Source organism: Natator depressus, chromosome 19 (assembly GCF_965152275.1).
Source record: "Natator depressus isolate rNatDep1 chromosome 19, rNatDep2.hap1, whole genome shotgun sequence".
Classification (NCBI taxonomy): domain Eukaryota; kingdom Metazoa; phylum Chordata; order Testudines; family Cheloniidae; genus Natator; species Natator depressus.
The window spans coordinates 10,484,963-10,505,737 of record NC_134252.1 but is presented as its reverse complement, the minus strand read 5'-3'; the positions used below and the strand labels follow the sequence as shown (position 1 = coordinate 10,505,737).

At 49.6% G+C, this 20,775-nt stretch overlaps 1 protein-coding gene across 3 annotated transcripts in view; it reads right to left on the bottom strand.

Annotated features, from left to right (window-relative positions):
* WDTC1 (WD and tetratricopeptide repeats 1) overlaps window positions 1–15,683 on the bottom strand; it is a 67,312-nt gene extending 51,629 nt beyond the window's left edge. Inside the window, exons 1-2 of one of the 3 annotated variants that reach the window (XM_074934226.1) lie at window positions 15,606–15,683; window positions 5,162–5,224 (exon numbers count right to left, since the gene is read on the bottom strand). The gene's annotated coding sequence lies outside the window, so the exon portion shown is untranslated. Of the gene's footprint in view, window positions 1–5,161; window positions 5,225–14,617; window positions 14,765–15,605 lie in introns of those variants that run through there. The other 2 variants (XM_074934225.1, XM_074934227.1) reach the window with 2 other exon arrangements.
* Window positions 15,684–20,775: the final 5,092 nt, after the last annotated feature.

Below are 20,775 nucleotides of genomic sequence, written 5' to 3'. Positions count from 1 at the left end.
AGAGAAAGAAAAACTTAACAGGTCATTTATACACATGGCTAATTAAGTGTTGTCTCCAACTAATGGCAGTGCTGAGCTCCCTTCGCAAAAAGAACTGGTGAGGCTCATGCAAGGCTCCTCCATGAAACTCAGGAGTGAGAAGCAGGGACTCAGAAGGGAAGAAGGCTGACAGTAAAATGACAGAACAATTGTTTCTAGGGAAGCCCTGTGAGAAGCAGAGACCTTGAAAGTACTGAGGCTGTCAACGATGCAAGTCTTGGGTCCCTCCTACCCCCAACCCAATCAATGTAATAAGAGTACTGGGCTAGTCTACACCAGAAGGGCTACTGCGTCGCAGCCGCACCGATGCAGTGCATCTGGTGAAGATGCTCCATGTCGACGGGAGATAGCTCTCCCATCGGCATAATAAAACCACCTCTGTGAGAGGCAGTAGCTATGTTGGTGGGAAAAGCTCTCACTGGTGCTTAGGTCAGTGTAACTTACATCACTCAGGGAGTGGCTTATTTACACCCCTGAGCGACAGACATTATATAGACGTAAGTGATAGTGTGTACAAGCTCTTCCATATGTATGCTTTTCTAGCCTTTTGCTTCTAGTCAGGAGGCTCCATTTTAAAAGGAAAACAAATCGCAACTGAATACCACTACATTTGATTATGAACTACAGTAAATTACTAGAAGAGCACAAGTGTTCCTTCGATATGATAAAGACTAATTAGTGATCAGACATCGCTGCCATCTTGACAGTTCAGATCAGCAAATGGTGACTTTTTGAATGCAAGGAGGGATCGGTTTTGAACAAACTAAGAGATAATAAAGGTGGTTAATTTTCAGGGAGTATATTAACATAACTTGCCTATAGGCTTTGAAATTTGAGTCTCAGCATACGAATGTGAAATACATTCTTGTGTCTCAATCCTGTTCTCAACAGGAGGTCCAGCTGATGGGAGTATAAATAAAACATCAGCTCTCAGTGAGGTTAATCTCATTCAATTATTAAGGATGCTGTACCTGTCACTGTTTCAATATTTTTAAACCCAGCTTTGAAAGTTCAAGTTTTAATATATATTCTATGTTATAGGGTACCAGAATTAAACGTGACATTCTCTTTAACGAGAGTTCATGAGAACTAATCTAGCTTGCTCTCAGTATACAACTCCAAATAAGGGTAACATTAAGGATCTTATTTAAACCTGTAAGAATCAGGAAATGCTAAGCAGAGATTGAAATTCAGGTATAACAGGGAATGTTAGAACTCCTAAACGTGAACTTTTTAGCTGTGTGTAGCAGTCATTGATCAGATAAATAGGTCTTGGTGAATGGGGTTGTGGAGAAGAAGAAACAAGGTGGGATATCCTGTCACCCCAGAAGCCTGGGAACAATTCCTAGAATAGATCAGGAGAGACAATGAATGTTATTGTCTTATTCTTACCTCTTTGCACACATCTTAAAACAAGATTTTGTAAATTCTGCACATCAGAAGTTCAAGGTTTGAACAGAAGAAGGTGCTGCAGATCAGGATGAGAAGAGGGGAGTTTGGACAGCATGTCTGTAGCATATCTAGGTATGGCCAGCACTACTGGGCCTTCGCTACTCAATCCAGATTTTGTTTACACATGAAGTGTTAGCAGAAAGCTGGTGTGTATGCCCATTAAGAGGCCTTACATTTTCAAGTGATCTTAACATTACCCATATTAATCCCACCTCCCAGACTCAGTGTTAAAAGGCAGCATTGTGAACGCATACAAGTCATCAATATTTCTAACCCTGAGGTAAGATGATTAAACTATCAGATTTTTTTTTAAACTAACCTCTGGTTATCCAGGCCAGTTCATCAACAATGTTGATAAATTCCATAAGGGAATAACACATCTTCTATGAAAGAAAAGGAGTACTTGTGGCACCTTAGAGACTAACAAATTTATTTGAGCAAAAGCTTTCCATGAGCTACAGCTCACTTCATCGGATGCATTCTATGGTTAGCCCAGCAGCAAACCCAGTGGAAACAAATAAGATTGTCACACTCCCTTCCAGATATTTTTTGTGCGGAATGGGGATGGGGAGTTTGCTCCTACCTCCCCTTCTATGCCCAACACTGGGCAAAGGAGATCAGCCTGACTCAGCAACTCAGAGGCAGACACAGAACTGCAGGGCCCCCAGAAGCACAGGGCACCAAATCATTACTTGTGCCCAAGGCCAGTCCTGGGTAAAAAACATCAATGTGCAAAATAAACTACTTTGTCAGAGAAACCAGTAAAGACTGTTTCCAGTCAGTCACTTTTCTGCTAGGCTCAGAGTGAAGATAAGAGAATTTCTACTGACCTCTCTGGGAAGGGAGCTTCAAGTTTTGATAGACTGACTTTTCAGCAGTAAGCTTCACCTGTGATCTTTCCCACAGTACCTCCGCGTCAATCTTTCCAAGCAACAGGTCTCTACCTGCACTTCTTCCAGAGTGAATCTCCATGGTTTACTCAACTTTACACTGCCTTGCCAGGCTACAAAACCCCCTATTCCCAGTGTACGGTCAGTATTCTATACCCCTTTGCAGTCTCTCACGTGTGCACCCCCAATGACAGCCTTCACTAATTACCTTCCCTCCCTCTGATGAGAGCCCCACGGTTCTACAACTCTGCCCGGGGCATCAGATCCCATTTCCACCAGTGATAACATGATAGGCCCAACTGGATTTGGCATCTACAAGACACCGGCCTCCATGAACCTGTGATCAGAGGTAGATAAAAAAGTGCTTCAAAACCACTCTTTCTAAACAGACATATGGTCCATTCACCCCAAGGTACACAGCACACAGATAAAAGGGTTAGTATCCCAAGAGCTCTGCACATCTGGGTCTTGCCTAAATCTTATCACTTCTTCAAAAACGTAGGCAAGCCTGGCTGCCTCAGAAATGCCACAGGGCCTCAGACCAACTGCCCCTGTTGCATTCTCTGCCTCAGTCCCTCCCCATGTAAGGGTTTCATAGAGTCACAGAAGTGTTTGACTGGAAGGGACTTTGAGAGGTCTTCTAGTCCAGTCCCCTGCACTCATGGCAGGACTAAGTATTATCTAGACCATCCCTGACAGGTGTTTGTCCAACGTGCTCTTAAAAATCCCCAATGATGGAGATTCCACCACCTCCCTAGCCAATTTATTCCAGTGTTTAACCACTCTGACAGAAAATTTTTCTTAAGGTCCAATTTGAATCGCCCTTGCTGCAATTTAAGCCCATTGCTTCTTGTCTTATCCTCAGAGGTTAAAGAGAACAATTTTTCTCCCTCCTACTCGTAACAACCTTTTTCGAAAACTGTTGTGCCCACTCAGTCTTTTTTTCTCCAGACAAAACATTTTGGTTGCTCTCCTCTGGACTTTCTCCAATTTGTCGTAATCTTAACTGGACTATTGTGTCCAGTTTTGGACACCACATTTCAGGCGAGGCCTTATCAGCTCAGAGTAAAGTGGAAGAATTACTTCTCGTGTCCTGCTTACAACACTCCTGTTAATCCATCCCAGAATGATGTTCACTTTTTTTTGCAACAGTGTTACACTGTTGACTAATTTAGCTTGCAATCTGCAGATCTCTTTCCGCAGTATTCTTTCCAAGGCAGTCATTTCCCATTTTGTACGTGTGCAATTAATTGTTCCTTCTAAGCGGAGTACTTTGCATTTGTCTTTATTGAATTTCATCCTATTTATTTCAGACCATTTTGAATGTTAATCTTATCCTCAAAAGCACTTGTCACCCCTCCCAGCTTGGTATCACCCGCAAACTTTATAAGTGTACTCTCTATACCATTATCTAAATCATTAAGATATTGAAGAGAACCAGACCCAGGACTGATCCCTGTTTCCCCCTAAGCAGCTACTGATCACTCCCCGCACTTCCCTCTTCCTCTCCAGACAGGGATTTTTAACGATTTCATGTCCTTCTGATCTTAAGACCCCAGACCTGTAAAAATAAGCCTATTACTTGGCTGGAGTCAGGCATGTAGGCACATCCAAATTAATAGCCCACCCATAGTTCTCTAAAGGATCCTTGAAGCATTCCCTCGCCCCACCCCCCTCCCAGGAGATAGAGAGAGGTATAACACAACCCAATGTCTGGAGGGTGAAGCGATTCTTACTGGAAAGAAGGCACACATTTTTAACAGTGAAGGTAATGAAGAACTGGAACAATTTACCAGCGGTCGGGGTGGACTCTCCATCACTGATCATTTTTAAATCAAGAATGGATGTTTTTCTAAAATATCTGTTCCAGGAATTATTTTGGGGAAGTTCAATGGCCTGTGTTACACAGGAGGTCAGATTACATCAACAGTTTTCAAACTTCAAGGCATACCCCCCTAGGGGGGGCCTGGAGGAACGTTTGGTGGGGCTCAGAGAGGGAGCGTCACCTCCACCCCCGACTCACTTCAGTGGGCCACCCAGCCTGTGCACAGGTCAGTATCAAAGCCTCCATGCCCAGTGCTGGCTCCAGCCTTGGGGATCTATATCTTATCTCTAGCCATTGTATTGTTTCCTGCTTCTTCTAATAACCCCTTTTAATTCAATTGTATGTGGTCAGTCGGAATGCCAAGCAAGTAAGCTGACATACATTAAAATCTTCATAAAAATGAAGATCTCCCTCCTTCTCCACATAGACCAACACAAACTGACATTTAAACAAGAGTAGGGGACTTCCCAAATGCTTCAACTTATTAACAGTGGCCCAAGAAAAGCATTTACAGTCTCTCAGAAAGTTCCATTTATGAATAACCCCCCCCCCCCCGCTTGCAATTTTGAACATCGTGAACTACCAGTTCGCTGAAGGAGCACAGAGACAAGCCAGTCATTCGCTATTTTTGCGAGGGGGGCCAGCTTTTGGGATTGAGTAATGAGATATGGAGTCTCGACTCATTTGACCATTCAGACTCAGCCCAGTTTTGCTGTAACCAGAAGGGTGTTCTGCTCAGCTGGCTGGCAGTTTGGTAGCTCGTTTGGGATGTCATAGTTTCGCTCTCAGTGACAAGTGTCCCCAGAACCACCAATGAAGCCTTTTGTTAGGATTCTCAGAGCAGTCAATAGGGCTCAGCTACCCCTTTGCCCATACTGGTGGTCATTCCACGGCATGATTTAGGAACATTAGTGGGACAGGGCACATAAACGCCCCAGTGCTTCCCATGCTGTACCTGTTCTGCAGCTATATGAAGAATTTCTGTCTTCAGGTCTGGCAATCCTGCGTATCAGTAGTACTAAATGTCAAAAAAAAAAAAAAAAAAAAAAAAGGGAAAAGAGCAAGTTACTCTTACAACAAGATACTTGTCTTTGCTAAGGACTGTCCCAACTTAAAGTCATTACCACCACTGCACAAGTCTATCAGTGAACAATTTGCAGTTCTATTAAATACCCCCCGCCCATGCCCCTTAACCCAGAAAGGACATTTGCACATTTATTTTTAAGCATTTGGCTGATACAAGAGCAAGAGGGGAATGGCTTGGGACAAAATGGTCAAGCTGCTTACTCTCATGCTTTCCAGTTTACTTTTGCCTAGTAAGAATTTGGTCTTGATTCTGAATTTTGTGATTTTAAACACTGGTCTGGAAGAATTTTGTAAGTCTATGTGTCTTGGAAGTGGTGGTGGTGGTTCGGAGAGAAAGTTTGAAAAATTGCTTTTTTCTTTCTTCATCTACCCCTTCATTGCTCAACAGGTCTTCAGAACCAAACCTGCAAGATCCTAAATCCTTCTTCAAGAGAACTTATTTTAAACTTAAGATCTGTCCAGTTGGACTGCAGGCCCTGAATGATCACCTAGTGGTTTGAGAAGGGGACTGGGAACCAGGATCTCCCAACTTCTAATCCTAGATCAGGCATGGTCTGTAGTCCCGGGAAAGTCAAAGAAAGTTAGGACTGGAAGAGACCTCGAGTGGTCATCTAGTCCAGCCTACTGTACTGAGGCAGGACCAAGGACACCTAGATCATCTCTCAGTGGTGTTTGTCTAACCGGTTCTTAAAAACCCTAGGGATTCCACTACCATAATAGTTTGAAAGTTTTTCCTAACATCTAACCTAAATTTCCCTTGCTACAGATTAAGCCAATTACTTCTTGTCCTACCTTCAGTGGACATGGAGAACAATTGACCATCATCTTCTTTGTAACAGCCCTTAACATATTTGAAGACTTATCAGGTTCCCCCTCTCTTCACCCCCACCCCATCTTCTCTCAAGACTAAACATGCCTAGTTTTTTTAAACTTTTCTTCATAGGTCAGATTCTCTAAACCTTTCATAATTTTTGTTGTCCTCTTCTGGACTCCCTCCAATTTGTTCACATCTTTCTTAAAGGGTGGCAGCGCTCAGAACTGGACAAAATATTCCAGTTGAACCCTCACCAGTGCCAACAGAGCAGGACAATTACTCACAGTGTCTTACATACAATACTCCTTTCAATACATCCCAGAATATTAGCCTTTTCCGCAACTGCATCATTGTTGAGCCATTCGATTTGTGATCCATTATAGCCCCGAAATCCTTTATAACACTACTACTGCCTTGCCAGCTATTCCCCATTTTGTAATTGTGTATTTGATTTTTTCCTTCCTAAGCACAGTACTTTGCACTTGTTTTTATTACATTTCATCTTGTTGATTTCAGACCAGTTCTCCAATTTGTCAAGGTAGTTTTGAATTCAGATCCTCTCCTCCAAAGTAAAAGCAACCCTCCACCCTGCAATTTGACATAATCTGCAAATCACAATCTCTGCCTCACTTTCGCCACATGTTTGATGCTTACCTAACCCACAAGAGTGTTGCATGGGCTAGTTAGTGTTTAAAGTGCTTTACAGATGAGCACTATATAAGTGCTCATTATTAATAAACCGGATTGCCACTCTGCTAGCCGTCCTATCTTACTCTTAAGATTTAAAGATAATTGTCCCTGATTAATTTAGAAACAGATCCCAAAATAAAGTTTAGATTAAGGCTCTTAAACCTTATGGATCTCCTGGGAAGTATTTCTAAGGGCTTCTAATTATTCTTGGCCAAATGATTACTGGATGTCCCACTTTTTCACTAGGAGGGTGGTGAAGCACTGGAATGCATTACCTAGGAAGGTGGTGGAATTTCCATCCTTAGAAGTTTCTACTGTCAGGCTTGACAAAGCCCTGGCTGGGATGATTTAGTTGGGGATTGGTCCTGCTTTGAGCAGGGGGTTGGATTAGATGACCTGCTGAGGCCCTTTCCAACCCTGATCTTCTAGGATTCTAAAAGGCCATGCACATTCGTTACCCCCAACAGAACGTATCAGTCAATGTATGTTTCTCTAGCAGCAGGTCTCTCGGCCCATGTGGCTCATTTTTAGATATTTCCTAGTTATTCAAAAAAGCATGTTTTGAGCCACCCTGGCTGGAATCTGTTTAAGAGCAAACTGGTTTAATTTTGTTTATTTTATATATAGTTCTATACCATATAGCTGGGAGTATTTTGTCAGGGAGTTTCTTGAATGTCCCTGGCATAATAATGCCCCACTGCAGTCTGTAGCTACAGCACCTCAAGCTATGAGCCAGATCAGGCTAAAAACTCAGATGGGACAGAGACGTTGCAGGAAAAACCAAGGTGCTCCAGGAAGTACAGTGGGACCTAATACCTTAGGGAAGAACCTCAGGCCATGCCTTGAAAGCCAGCTAATATGCAAAACTATAAGGGGCATCTGATCTACTTTTACAAGGCTTGGTTTAATACAACCACATTTTTCTTCACCCCACCTGTGACTCCAACTAGTTTCTACCATTTTCTTTCCTTTACTAGGAACCCCTTTACTTTCCCATCTCTTCGTTCACTTGGTTTCTTTCCCGGCACTCCATATAGCATCCTCCACCGAGGGAGGAAGCACTAATTGAATTATTATTTTGTTACTTTAAAGTTCAGTTCAATATTCGCATCTCGGTGAGAGACAAGATCAGAAAGTCTGATATCCTCCGCTTTCCTGATCTCTCCCCTCTAAAATGAGAGATTTTTTTCTGCTACAAGGTAGGGGGACTGGGTATGTCAAGGGATTAGTAGTGAGACGGAGTCTTCTCACCTCCAGGACCTGGGCTGGATTCAAACCAGTGACAATAGAGAATTAGCCACCTTTGGCTTTTCTATGGTTTGTGCAAAACAAGTGGGTGTGTTTCAGATCTGTTCCTAGTAGATATATCCATGTCATAAAATCATCATCAGACTCTCCCCTCCCTGTTGATAGTCTCAGAGAGGCAAAGGGGCAAATGCATTTGGAAGCCCCCCTCCCCAAGCAGGCATTGGCATCTCTTGGGAAGAAAGGATTGCTCCCTACCATTGTGCCACATTCTACAGTAAACTTACACGATTACTACCGATGCACTATCTGTGCTGTGGGTAACTTCACTCTGGGTACATGCAACATTGAACTCTTATACTACTAAAAAACACTAAAGCAATATAAAACAGGCCAGGGTATTAGGCCACATTGGAACATATTTCCCATACAAACCTCATGCAGTTGTCCTTATGATCAACTCAGTTAATCCAGAACAGATTTTTCCTTTAGTTACCTGCTGCTCACCGTTCCACAAAGTCTGGAGATACTGCAGATGGGATTTCATCCTTACACTCTTCTCACACTCTTCCCCATCCCAACTTCCCCATCCTCTGTAGCACTTTTTCATAATTCATAACAGAACAATCCTGTGCAGGTGATGCTGGAGAACAGACAAGGTCTACAAAGGCAGCTGACACTTTGCAAAGTTTGATCTCTTAAAGTTTGCAGCCAAAAGTTAATGATCTGCAGAATTCTACAGGCTTTGGCCTCACCAGTCTCCCAGTTAATGTTTGTGGAGCTAAAATACTTTAGGAGCACAGACGGCAGCAGTTTCCTGGAAAGACACTCCCAAAGGACTCCACAAAAGAGTTACAAGATTTACCAGACTAGTTCACCCAGTAGTCCTGCTAATTGCTCAAGAACACTCTGTGCCTTCTTGGTCAACTCCAACTGACCCCTGCAGCAGGAAGTCACTACAGTCAAAATGCAGATAGCTGTAGTCCTTGGTCTGTTTTTTATCTCAGAGTCCTACTAGATTTTTGTATGAACAACAGATTTAGTTTAACCCACTAACTAGCTTTCCTCCCCAAAAATCATCCCCCCCCCCACACCTCTCTTATACTTAAAAGAAAAGGAGTACTAGTGGCACCTTAGAGACTAACCAATTTATTTGAGCTAGTACTCCTTTTCTTTTTGCGAATACAGACTAACACGGCTGCTACTCTGAAACCTGTCCTTATACATACAGTTACCTACACATGTATACAAAAGTTTCCTGTGAGCTTGACAGTTTTTGTACTTCAAAGTTCAAACCTGGTATCACTTACGCTTCAAAAAAGTTCTGCCAACACCAAGTGAATAGGAAGGAGTCTTCTAGGAAACCACAGAGGTTGTCATTAAATGAGTGATCTAATCCCAAACCTCTTGGACATAATTCAGGGTTCTCAGACTGTAAATCCAAGGCCACCCAAAAAAAAAGTCATATTTTGATTTCTACCTCCCCATGGTCCTTTCAGAAATATGATTTATCTCAAGGAAAAACTTCCATGACCCTCCCCCTCAACACACAAACTATTTTCACCCATCCAACACAAACTAGTACTCACCAACACACTAGCTCCACCCACCTCTTTCCCCCATGCCTACCACAGTGTCATTGCTCTTTGATGAGATTCCCTTTTAACAAGGCTTAGAAAAGTAGAGGAAATAAGATAGTGGGGGGCAGAAATCCAGCACAAGGTGCTGTCAGCAGCAGTCAACCCCTAGGAACAAGGGGAAAGAGAGAACGGGGCCAGAGCTGCTATCACTTCAGACATCTGGGCCATCAGAGAAAGAAGCTGGTTAGAATGGGATGAGGCAGGTGGGAAAGCAACTACAGATTTGGCAGCACCAGCTCACAACATGGAGGGGTTCTTAGCTTTCTGTCACAGGGGAGCTCGGATATGCCCAGAATGAAGCTAACCCACACAACAGACACAGCATGGGCTGCAATACTGCAAACTTACTTTAAATTGCATCCTTCCACAGCCACTCATCCCTGAACTGGCATAATCATCCTCTTGGGATTAGAGCGGAGACTAAGAAACACAACAGCCCGTAGGTGCAAGTGGCTCATTGGCCTGGCAGAGGAAGGGATCCAACAGGAGGAACAACAAAGGCCTGGCAACCCCCAGGCACGGTTTATCAATTCCAAGGCCAGGAGGAACCATTGTGCCCATCGAGTCTGATCTCCTGCGTAGCACAGGCCACAGAACTCCCTCAAAGTAATTCCTTTTGAACTAGAACACACATCTTTTAAGAAAACGTCCAGTCTTGGTTTAAAAGTTGCCAGTGACTGAGAATCCACCACAACCAGTGGTAAATTGCTCCAATGGTCAATTACTCTCACTGTTAAAAATGTACGCCTCATTTCCTATTTGAATTTGTCTAGCTTCACCTTCCAGCCCTTGGTTCTTGATATACCTTTGTCCGATAGACTGTAGAGCTCATTATCAATATTTGCCCCCCATGCAGGTACTTAGAGACAGATCTAACCACCTCTTAGCTTAAAGTGAAAGTTAAATAGATGGAGCTCCTTGAGCCTGCCACTACAAGGCATGTTTTCCAATCCTTTAATCATGTTGGTGGCTCTTCTCTAATCGATCAACATCTTTCTTGAATTGTGGACATCAGAACTTAGACACAGGATTCCAACAGTAGTCCCAACGGCGCCAAACACAGAAGTAAAATAACCTCTCTACTAGAAATCTGCTCAGGCCTAATTTTTAGGTCCAACCCAAGCTGGAGAGGGTCAAGTAGTTTTTTGACCCTACCATTCCTACCAAAGGTGAGCCAACGCCACAGCTGCCATCACCCCCTCTTGCCCATGGGGTCAGCATGGCAGCTATCCGTGCAGGTGGCTGCATGCCCTATTCCTGCCATCCACCACAGCCTGCTGTGTGTGCACTGCAGAGCGAGAGGCACTGCCACTCCTTGGCACACTCAATCCGCAACACACAGAGTGCGGCTGGGGATGGTGGACAGCAGAAAGGCTGCCACCGGTGCATGCAGCTGCCATCACACTGACCCTACAGGGAGGAGGAAGAGAGCTAATCTAACCCAAAACTGATCTCGTTCTTTTCCCACCTGACCCCAACATGTGCAGTTGGGTCCCATCAGGTTCAGGTCATGTTGCAGGGCTCCACTCCCTACTACTAAAATCCTGCATATGACTTCTCAGAGGGATCAGCTTGGTTGGGGCAGTGTTTGTGGAGGGTCTTTGTTTTGTTTTTAAACAAACTCAGACTTATACTAGGTTTTCAAACCCAACTGTCCAGAGGCGGGTGTCACAACGGAATAATGCTAGATACCTGGGAGGAACAAGGACTTGGCTGGGAGTCAGGAGGAGGGATGGCAGCACATCACCTGTCAAGGGACAGGAAGCTGGGCAGAGATGTCAGGGCAAGGGAAATAGGGGGAGGGAGGAAAGTTACCAGATGGGGATGGAGAAGAAAGTGGGAAAAACAGGGAAGGCATGGGGGCGGGGGGGCAGCCAGGGAGGGAAGCAGTTAGTTAAGGGAGTGGACAAGCAAAGCAATTACCTGCCAGGGGTCACGCAAGGGCAGTAGGTATGCAAAGGGCAGGCAGACATGCGGGGGGGGGGAGCGGAGGCAGTTGGGGGGCAGGAGGAGAAAGGAGTGACAATGTAGGGAAAGAAGCAGTTACTTGGGAGGGGTAGGGCAGGGGGTGTAGCAGGGAAGAGAATGGGTAGTTACTTGTCATGAGAATGCAGCAGTGAGGATATGAAGATGGGACAGTCACCTGTCAGGGCAGGGGGCAGTTACCTGGCTGGAGGGGGGGGGGAGGGCGGGAGCCAGGGGCGTAGTGGCGGGGGGGGGGGGCAGTTACCTGGACGGGGGCGTGGCAGGGCCGAGGGCGTAGTGGCGGGGGCAGTTACCTGGACGGGGGGGGGGGGGGCAGGGCCAGGATATAGGGGTGGGGGGGGCAGTTATCTGCCAGGGGGGGCAGGAACCAGGGGTGTAGTGGCGGGGAGGAGGGCAGTTACCTGGCCGGGGGGGGGGCAGGGTCAGGGTGTAGTGGCAGGGAGGGAGGGCAGTTACCTGGCCTGGGGGAGGGGGCAGGGCCGGGATGTAGTGACAGGGGGGTGGCAGTTACCTAGCCGGGGGGGGGGGGGGGGAGGGGCAGGCGGGATGTAGTGGCGGGGGGGGGGCAGTTACCTGGCAGGGGGGACAGGGCCGGGGGTGTAGTGGCGGGGGGGGGGGCAGGGCAGTTACCTGGATGGGGAGGGGGACAGGGCCGGGGTGTAGTGGCAGGGGGGGGGGCAGGGCAGTTATCTGCCGGGGGGGGGCAGGAGCCAGGGGTGTAGTGGCAGGGGGGGGCAGTTACCTGGCTGGGGGGGGCAGGGTCAGGGTGTAGTGGCGGGGAGGGAGGGCAGTTACCTGGCCTGGGGGAGGGGGCAGGGCCGGGATGTAGTGGCAGGGGGTGGCAGTTACCTAGTGGGGGGGGGGCAGGGCCAGGGTGTAGTGGCGGGGAGGGAGGGCAGTTACGTGGCCTGAGGGAGGGGGCAGGGCCAGGATGTAGTGGCGGGGGGGGGGGGGCAGTTACCTAGCCGGGGAGGGGGGGCAGGGCCAGGATGTAGTGGCGGGGGGGGGGGCAGTTACCTGGCAGGGGGGACAGGGCAGTTACCTGGCCGGAGGGGGGGGCAGGGCCGGGGTGTAGTGGCGGGCGGGGGGGGGGGGCAGGGCAGTTACCTGGCCAGAGGGGGGGACAGGGCCGGGGGTGTAGTGGCGGGCGGGGGGGGGGGGCAGGGCAGTTACCTGGCTGGAGGGGGGGGGGCAGGGCCAGGGTGTAGTGGCGGGGGGGGGGGCAGGGCAGTTACCTGGACGGGGGGCAGGGCCGGGGTGTAGTGGCGGGGGGGGGCAGGGCAGTTACCTGGACGGGGGGGCAGGGCCGGGGTGTAGTGGCGGGGGGGGGCAGGGCAGTTACCTGGCCGGAGGGGGGGGCAGGGCCGGGGTGTAGTGGCGGGGGGGGGGCAGGGCAGTTACCTGGCCGGGGGGGGGGGCAGGGCCGGGGTGTAGTGGCGGGGGGGGGCAGGGCAGTTACCTGGCCGGAGGGGGGGGGCAGGGCCGGGGTGTAGTGGCGGGGAGGAGGGCAGTTACCTGGCCGGGGGGGGGCAGGGTCAGGGTGTAGTGGCAGGGAGGGAGGGCAGTTACCTGGCCTGGGGGAGGGGGCAGGGCCGGGATGTAGTGACAGGGGGGTGGCAGTTACCTAGCCGGGGGGGGGGGGGGGGAGGGGCAGGGCCGGGATGTAGTGGCGGGGGGGGGGCAGTTACCTGGCAGGGGGGACAGGGCCGGGGGTGTAGTGGCGGGGGGGGGGGGCAGGGCAGTTACCTGGATGGGGAGGGGGACAGGGCCGGGGTGTAGTGGCAGGGGGGGGGGGCAGGGCAGTTATCTGCCGGGGGGGGGGCAGGAGCCAGGGGTGTAGTGGCAGGGGGGGGCAGTTACCTGGCTGGGGGGGCAGGGTCAGGGTGTAGTGGCGGGGAGGGAGGGCAGTTACCTGGCCTGGGGGAGGGGGCAGGGCCGGGATGTAGTGGCAGGGGGTGGCAGTTACCTAGTGGGGGGGGGGGCAGGGCCAGGGTGTAGTGGCGGGGAGGGAGGGCAGTTACGTGGCCTGAGGGAGGGGGCAGGGCCAGGATGTAGTGGCGGGGGGGGGGGGCAGTTACCTAGCCGGGGAGGGGGGGCAGGGCCAGGATGTAGTGGCGGGGGGGGGGGCAGTTACCTGGCAGGGGGGACAGGGCAGTTACCTGGCCAGAGGGGGGGACAGGGCCGGGGTGTAGTGGCGGGCGGGGGGGGGGGGGCAGGGCAGTTACCTGGCCAGAGGGGGGGACAGGGCCGGGGGTGTAGTGGCGGGCGGGGGGGGGGCAGGGCAGTTACCTGGCTGGAGGGGGGGGGGGGCAGGGCCAGGGTGTAGTGGCGGGGGGGGGGGCAGGGCAGTTACCTGGACGGGGGGGCAGGGCCGGGGTGTAGTGGCGGGGGGGGGCAGGGCAGTTACCTGGCCGGAGGGGGGGGCAGGGCCGGGGTGTAGTGGCGGGGGGGGCAGGGCAGTTACCTGGCCGGGGGGGGGGGCAGGGCCGGGCCGGGGTGTAGTGGCGGGGGGGGGCAGGGCAGTTACCTGGCCGGAGGGGGGGGCAGGGCCGGGGTGTAGTGGCGGGCGGGGGGGGGGGGGCAGGGCAGTTACCTGGCCAGAGGGGGGGACAGGGCCGGGGGTGTAGTGGCGGGCGGGGGGGGGCAGGGCAGTTACCTGGCCAGAGGGGGGGACAGGGCCGGGGGTGTAGTGGCGGGCGGGGGGGGGGGGCAGGGCAGTTACCTGGCTGGAGGGGGGGGGCAGGGCCAGGGTGTAGTGGCGGGGGGGGGGGCAGGGCAGTTACCTGGACGGGGGGGCAGGGCCGGGGTGTAGTGGCGGGGGGGGGCAGGGCAGTTACCTGGCCGGAGGGGGGGGCAGGGCCGGGGTGTAGTGGCGGGGGGGGGGCAGGGCCGGGGTGTAGTGGCGGGGGGGGGGCAGGGCAGTTACCTGGCCGGGGGGGGGGGCAGTTACCTGTCAGGCCTCCTCAGCGCGCACGCTCCGCAGCGAGTGGAAGTTGAGAGGCTCCATCCATGCAGGGGACGGCCCGGCCCCTGGGCCAGGACAGGCGGATCCCTCGGCGGGTGGGGCTACCCCCCCTAGCCCCTCGCCATGCTCCGCAGCCCCAGGCTGGCTGGGACTCGGTCCCTCCCCAGCCCCCTCCTCTGTTTATCTCCTCCAGCTGTCTGGGGCTCAGTAAACTCCCCCAGCACTGCGCCTGCGCTACGCCAACTACGCCACCACTCCTTCCCCGCGGCAGCCCTTACGCCACGCCAACAGCGCGGATTCGCTTCGAGAATGCCCCTTCCCTGGCCTATAACGTCTATCTGCCCGCGCTCGGAGTGACGGCAGCCCCGACCAAAGGGATTCCCAGCTCGGCGGGCGGTTTGAGCCAATCGGCCCGCAGATGCGTCAAGAGGGGCGGCGGTTGGAGGGCCGCCGCGCCTGCTGGGAATTGTAGTTTCTTCAAGGAGGGCGGGCGGCCCACACTAGACTATAAAAGGAGTTGATAAGTGATAGCCCCCCTTGGGCGGCGCGGTGCAAACCAGCGCCTCCTCTCCGCTTCCTGTGCCCTCTCCTCCAGCCCCAGCCCCAGCCCCAGCCCCAGCCCCAGCCTCGCTCTCTTAGCCCGCTGGCCTGCCAGGTCCCTAGGCCATGCTGAGCTTACAGCCTCTCCACCCAGCCAGGCCTTCAGGCCAAGCTAAGCCCCCAGTCTCCCTTTCACCCACCTACCCATCAGCGCCCTTAGGACTTCCCTGCATCATGGCCGCCACCGCCCGTCTGACCTGCTTCCTCAGGCCCTTCCCTGTCCTGCCGCATGCCAAATCCCCATCTCCTGCTCTACTTCACCATGGCACCTGAAACCCAGCCTCACAGGTGCCATGCCTCCCAGGCTCCTCCCAGGCCAGTGTCCTGCTCTAACCCATTATGGTTTCCAAGTGTCCCGAAAGCCCCATCTCACCTGTTACCATGTTACAGGGTCATTCTCCTCTTGAGCCCCAGCCTCGCGTTCCAGCCCACCAGGGCTGTGTCCTGTCTCCCTTCGGCCTACTCTAGAGCATAGGCTGTTCTGAATCTCCGGCTTGCAGCATTCACTGTATCCACCTTCGGCCGTAACCCCACAAGGAGCAACTTCAAATCACCTAGAGCCAGGCGAGGTAAGTGGATATCTCCAAGTCTGGTCAGGAAAACTCAAATGCCTAAGCTTGACTATCTGGTCTGCATACTAAACTGTCCTAGAAATCAAATGAGGAACCTGTTCTTATCTTAGGAAGCTCCAGGCTTGGACCTTTTTGCTGTGTTGAAGTATTTTTTCCAGGTGGTGGCACTGTTTGCAAAAATGCTCCCTCACTTCACCATTCAAGCACAGATCCCTGCAGTTCTGAGAGAACTAAACATTGCTCTTTGTTTTACCAACTAACAGATTTTTTTTTTTGTGCCCCACTTTTCAGATCAAAGTCATGGGGTGGGAAGTACAATGCTGATTAGGGCTTGTCATGGTAAGTGAAGTTAAGCCACAGTCAACTGATTAGACAAATGCAAAAATTTATAGTTACTAAAATTCCAAGAATCCCGAGACTCCATTTAAAATCAAAATATCCTTTATTTTGCAATTCAATATTTTAAACCATTTAGTAACATTTAATTGTTTAAGGTGCATTTAAAACCACAATCCCATGCCTCCAGGTTCAGCCTTGGCAACATTGCAGGAGAAAACTTCTGCCTTCTCTAACTTCTACAGAAGGAGCAGCAGCCTCTTAAAACACCTACTATATGTAAGCTCCATGAGATCTCTGCCCCCTCCCCCCCCCCACCCACAGACACTGAACCCCAGTGAAGCCATAGAACCAATGACCAACCGCTACCTCTACTTTTGCAATCTCTCATCTTTTTTTGGCTTCCTCCTGTGGTACTTCTCAATTAAAATGGTGATACTATCACATCTATCTGCTTTCTTCAGAAGGTACCGCAGTACACAACTGCTTTTGTCCAGAAACTCTGCAAGGTTAACAGCCTCCTTCAGAACGCTGTCCTTGCCACCATGGATGTCCCCTCCCTATACACCAACATCCCTCACAATGGCAGCATCGCTGCCTGCCTCAATTATCTACAAGAAAATGGACAACGCTCAGATATCCACCTCAAAAACAATTGCCAAACTCATCCATTTCATCCTCCATCCATAATAATTTTACATTCAACAACAAACGCTTTGCCCAAACCATTGGATGGGTACTAGGATGGCTCCCCAACATACCAAATTCTTCATGGGCTACCTTGAGGAAGAATTTCTGGAGAAATGCACCATTAAACTGATGATATACCTAAGATACATCAACGATATTTTCATCCTCTGGACAGATGACCTAAACTCCCTCATAGATTTCCACCACAATTTCAACAACCATCTCCCATCCATCAAACTCCCTGTAGAACAGTGTTTCTCAACCGACCGGTCTGTGAACAGGAGCAGGTCCCTGAGATCTGTCTGACACAGTTAGGAAGGAGCAAGCTAGTCCCTGGTATCAAAAAGGTTGAGAAACACAGCTCTAGAAGACTCCTACACCAGCATCAACTTCCTGGACACCACAATCAGTTTCAACAATGGAACCGTACAGACAACTATATAGAAGAAACCTATAGATCATCACAGATCCAGTAACTACCCCAAACACACCAAGAAATATGTTATCTACTGCCAGGCACTCAGATACCACAGAATATGCCCTGAGGAGAAAGTCTGGGCTACATCCCCTAATACACTTACAATCACCTTCACCAAACAAAGATACACCACAAGAGCAGATCACCTCATGGATCCCAAAGGCCACCAAGAGAACCTGCTTCAATACAGGGGAAAAAAACCCTGACAGCACATGCCTTGTTTTTACCTACCACCCCACACTTGAACCCATACAGGATATCATTAAACAATTACAAACCATACTTAATGAGGACCACATGCTGAAAGAAATCTGTCCCAAATGCCCTCTTCTGGCCTTCAAACAACCCCCCAACCTTGCAAGCTCATCAGAAGCAAGCTCCTGCAGACCAGGACACACCACTCAAAGCAGCACCTGTTCCTGCCAGAACAACAGATGCAAAACCTATAGACATATCTCCACTGCTGCAATGATCAATCCTTCCCACAACACACCTTGTGAGAGCCATGGGGCTTACACATGCCTATCACAATATGTACCTCATCCAGTGCACTAAATGCCCCAATAACTACTATTTGGGTGGAGCTAGACCAGGGGTCGGCAACCTTTCAGAAGTGGTGTGCCGAGTCTTCATTTATTCACTCTAATTTAAGGTTTCGCGTGCCAGTAATACATTTCAACATTTTTAGGCCTCTTTCTATACATCTATAATATATAACTAAACTACTGTTGTATGTAAAGTAAATAAGGTTTTTGAAATGTTTAAGAAGCTTCATTTAAAATTAAATTAAAATGCAGAGCCCCACCCCCGAACCGGTGGCCAGGACCCATGCAGTGTGAGTGCCACTGGAAATCAGCATGCTTGCCACAGTTGCTTACCCCTGAGCTAGACAATCACAACTGTCTCAAATGAACTCTCACAGAAAAATGATAAAAGACAAAAGCATCATATCGCCCAAGGGTGAACGCTTTTCACAAAGTGAGCGTTTCCTAAGTGACGTCTCAGACTTCATCCTCAAAGGAAACCTGCACAACTTCTTCAAAAGGTGAGCTTGGGAACTTAAATTATTAACTTTTGCTAGACACTAAAACCATGGACTGAATAGAGACAATGGATTTATGGCTTATTACAACAATATGTAACCCACTAAGCCCCTTTTTTTGTCCTGTGACTGAAGAGGTGTTAACTGGCAACTTCATCTTGAATAATGACAGGTTTCAGAGTAGCAGCCGTGTTAGTCTGTATTCGCAAAAAGAAAAGGAGTACTTGTGGCACCTTAGACTCTCAAATTTATTTGAGCATAAGCTTTCGTGAGCTACAGCTCACTTCATCAGATGAAGTGAGCTGTAGCTCACGAAAGCTTATGCTCAAATCATAGAACCATAGAATATCAGGGTTGGAAGGGACCTCAGGAGGTCATCTAGTCCAACTCCCTACTCAAAGCAGGACCAATCCCCAACTGAATCATCCCAGCCAGGGCTTTGTCAAGCCTGACCTTAAAAATATCTAAGGAAGGAGACTACACCACCTCCCTAGGTAACGCATTCCAGTGTTTCACCACCCTCTTAGTGAAAAAGTTTTTCCTAATTTCCAATCTAAACCTCCCCCACTGCAACTTGAGACCATTACTCCTCGTTCTGTCATCAGCTACCACTGAACAGTCTAGATCCATCCTCTTTGGAACCCCCTTTCAGGTAGTTGAAAGCAGCTATCAAATCCCCCCTCATTCTTCTCTTCCGCAGACTAAACAATCCCAGTTCCCTCAGCCTCTTCTCATAAGTCGTGTCTTCCAGTCCCCTAATCATTTTTGTTGCCCTCTGCTGGATTCTTTCCAATTTTTCCACATTCTTCTTGTAGTGTGGGGCCCAAAACTGGACACAGTACTCCAGATGAGGCCTCACCAATGTCGAATAGAGGGGAACGATCACGTCCCTCGATCTGCTGGCAGTGCCCCTACATATACATCCCAAAATGCCATTGGCCTTCTTGGCAACAAGGGCACACTGTTGACTCATATCCAGCTTCTCGTCCACTGTAACCCCTAGGTCCTTTTCTGCAGAACTGCTGCCGAGCCATTCGTCCCTAGTCTGTAGCGGTGAATGGGATTCTTCCGTCCTAAGTGCAGGACTCTGCACTTGTCCTTGTTGAACCTCATCAGATTTCTTTTGGCCCAATCCTCCAATTTGTCGAGGGCCCTCTGTATCCTATCCTATCCCTACCCTCCAGCGTATGTACCTCTCCTGCCAGTTTAGTGTCATCTGCAAACTTGCTGAGGGTGCAATCCACACCATCCTCCAGATCATTAATGAAGATATTGAACAAAACTGGCCCCAGGACCGACCCTTGGGGCACTCCACTTGATACCGGCTGCCAACTAGACATGGAGCCATTGATCACTACCCGTTGAGCCCAACAATCTAGCCAACTTTCTATCCACCTTATAGTGCATTCATCCAGCCCATACTTCTTTAACTTGCTGGCAAGAATACTGTGGGAGACCGTGTCAAAAGCTTTGCTAAAGTCAAGGAACAACACGTCCACCACTTTCCCCTCATCCACAGAGCCAGTTATCTCATCATAGAAGGCAATTAGATTAGTCAGGCATGACTTGCCCTTGGTGAATCCATGCTGACTGTTCCTGATCACTTTTCTCTCCTCTAAGTGCTTCAGAATTGATTCTTTGAGGACCTGCTCCATGATTTTTCCAGGGACTGAGGTGAGGCTGACTGGCCTGTAGTTCCCAGGATCCTCCTCCTTCCCTTTTTTAAAGATGGGCACTACATTAGCCTTTTTCCAGTCATCCGGGACTTCCCCCGAGCGCCATGAGTTTTCAAAGATAATGGCCAATGGCTCTACAATCACATCCGCCAATCCTTTAGCACTCTCGGATGCAGTGCATCCGGCCCCATGGACTTGTGCTCATTCAGCTTTTCTAAATAGTCCCAAACCACTTCTTTCTCTACAGAGGGCTGGTCACTTCCTCCCCATGCTGTGCTGCCCAGTGCAGTAGTCTGGGAGCGGACCTTGTTCACGAAGACAAGAGGCAAAAAAAGCATTGAGTACATTAGCTTTTTCCACATCCTCTGTCACTAGGTTGCCTCCCTCATTCAGTAAGGGGCCCACACTTTCCTTGACTTTCTTCTTGTTGCTAACATACCTGAAGAAACCCTTCTTGTTACTCTTAACATCTCTTAAATAAATGTGTTAGTCTCTAAGGTGCCACAAGTACTCCTTTTCTTTTTTCATCTTGAATGTTTCTTACAATATGTGTTAATGACTTATGCTAAACAATCTGTTCTACCTTGTATTTAACTTACCTTTCCCAGACAAGAAGAGCTCTATGTAGCTCAAAAGCTTGTCTCTTTCACCAGCAGAAGTTGGTTAAATAAGATATTACCTCACCTACCTCCGTATCTCTCGTATCTTGGGACCAACATGGCTACAACAACAATGCAAACACCAGATTA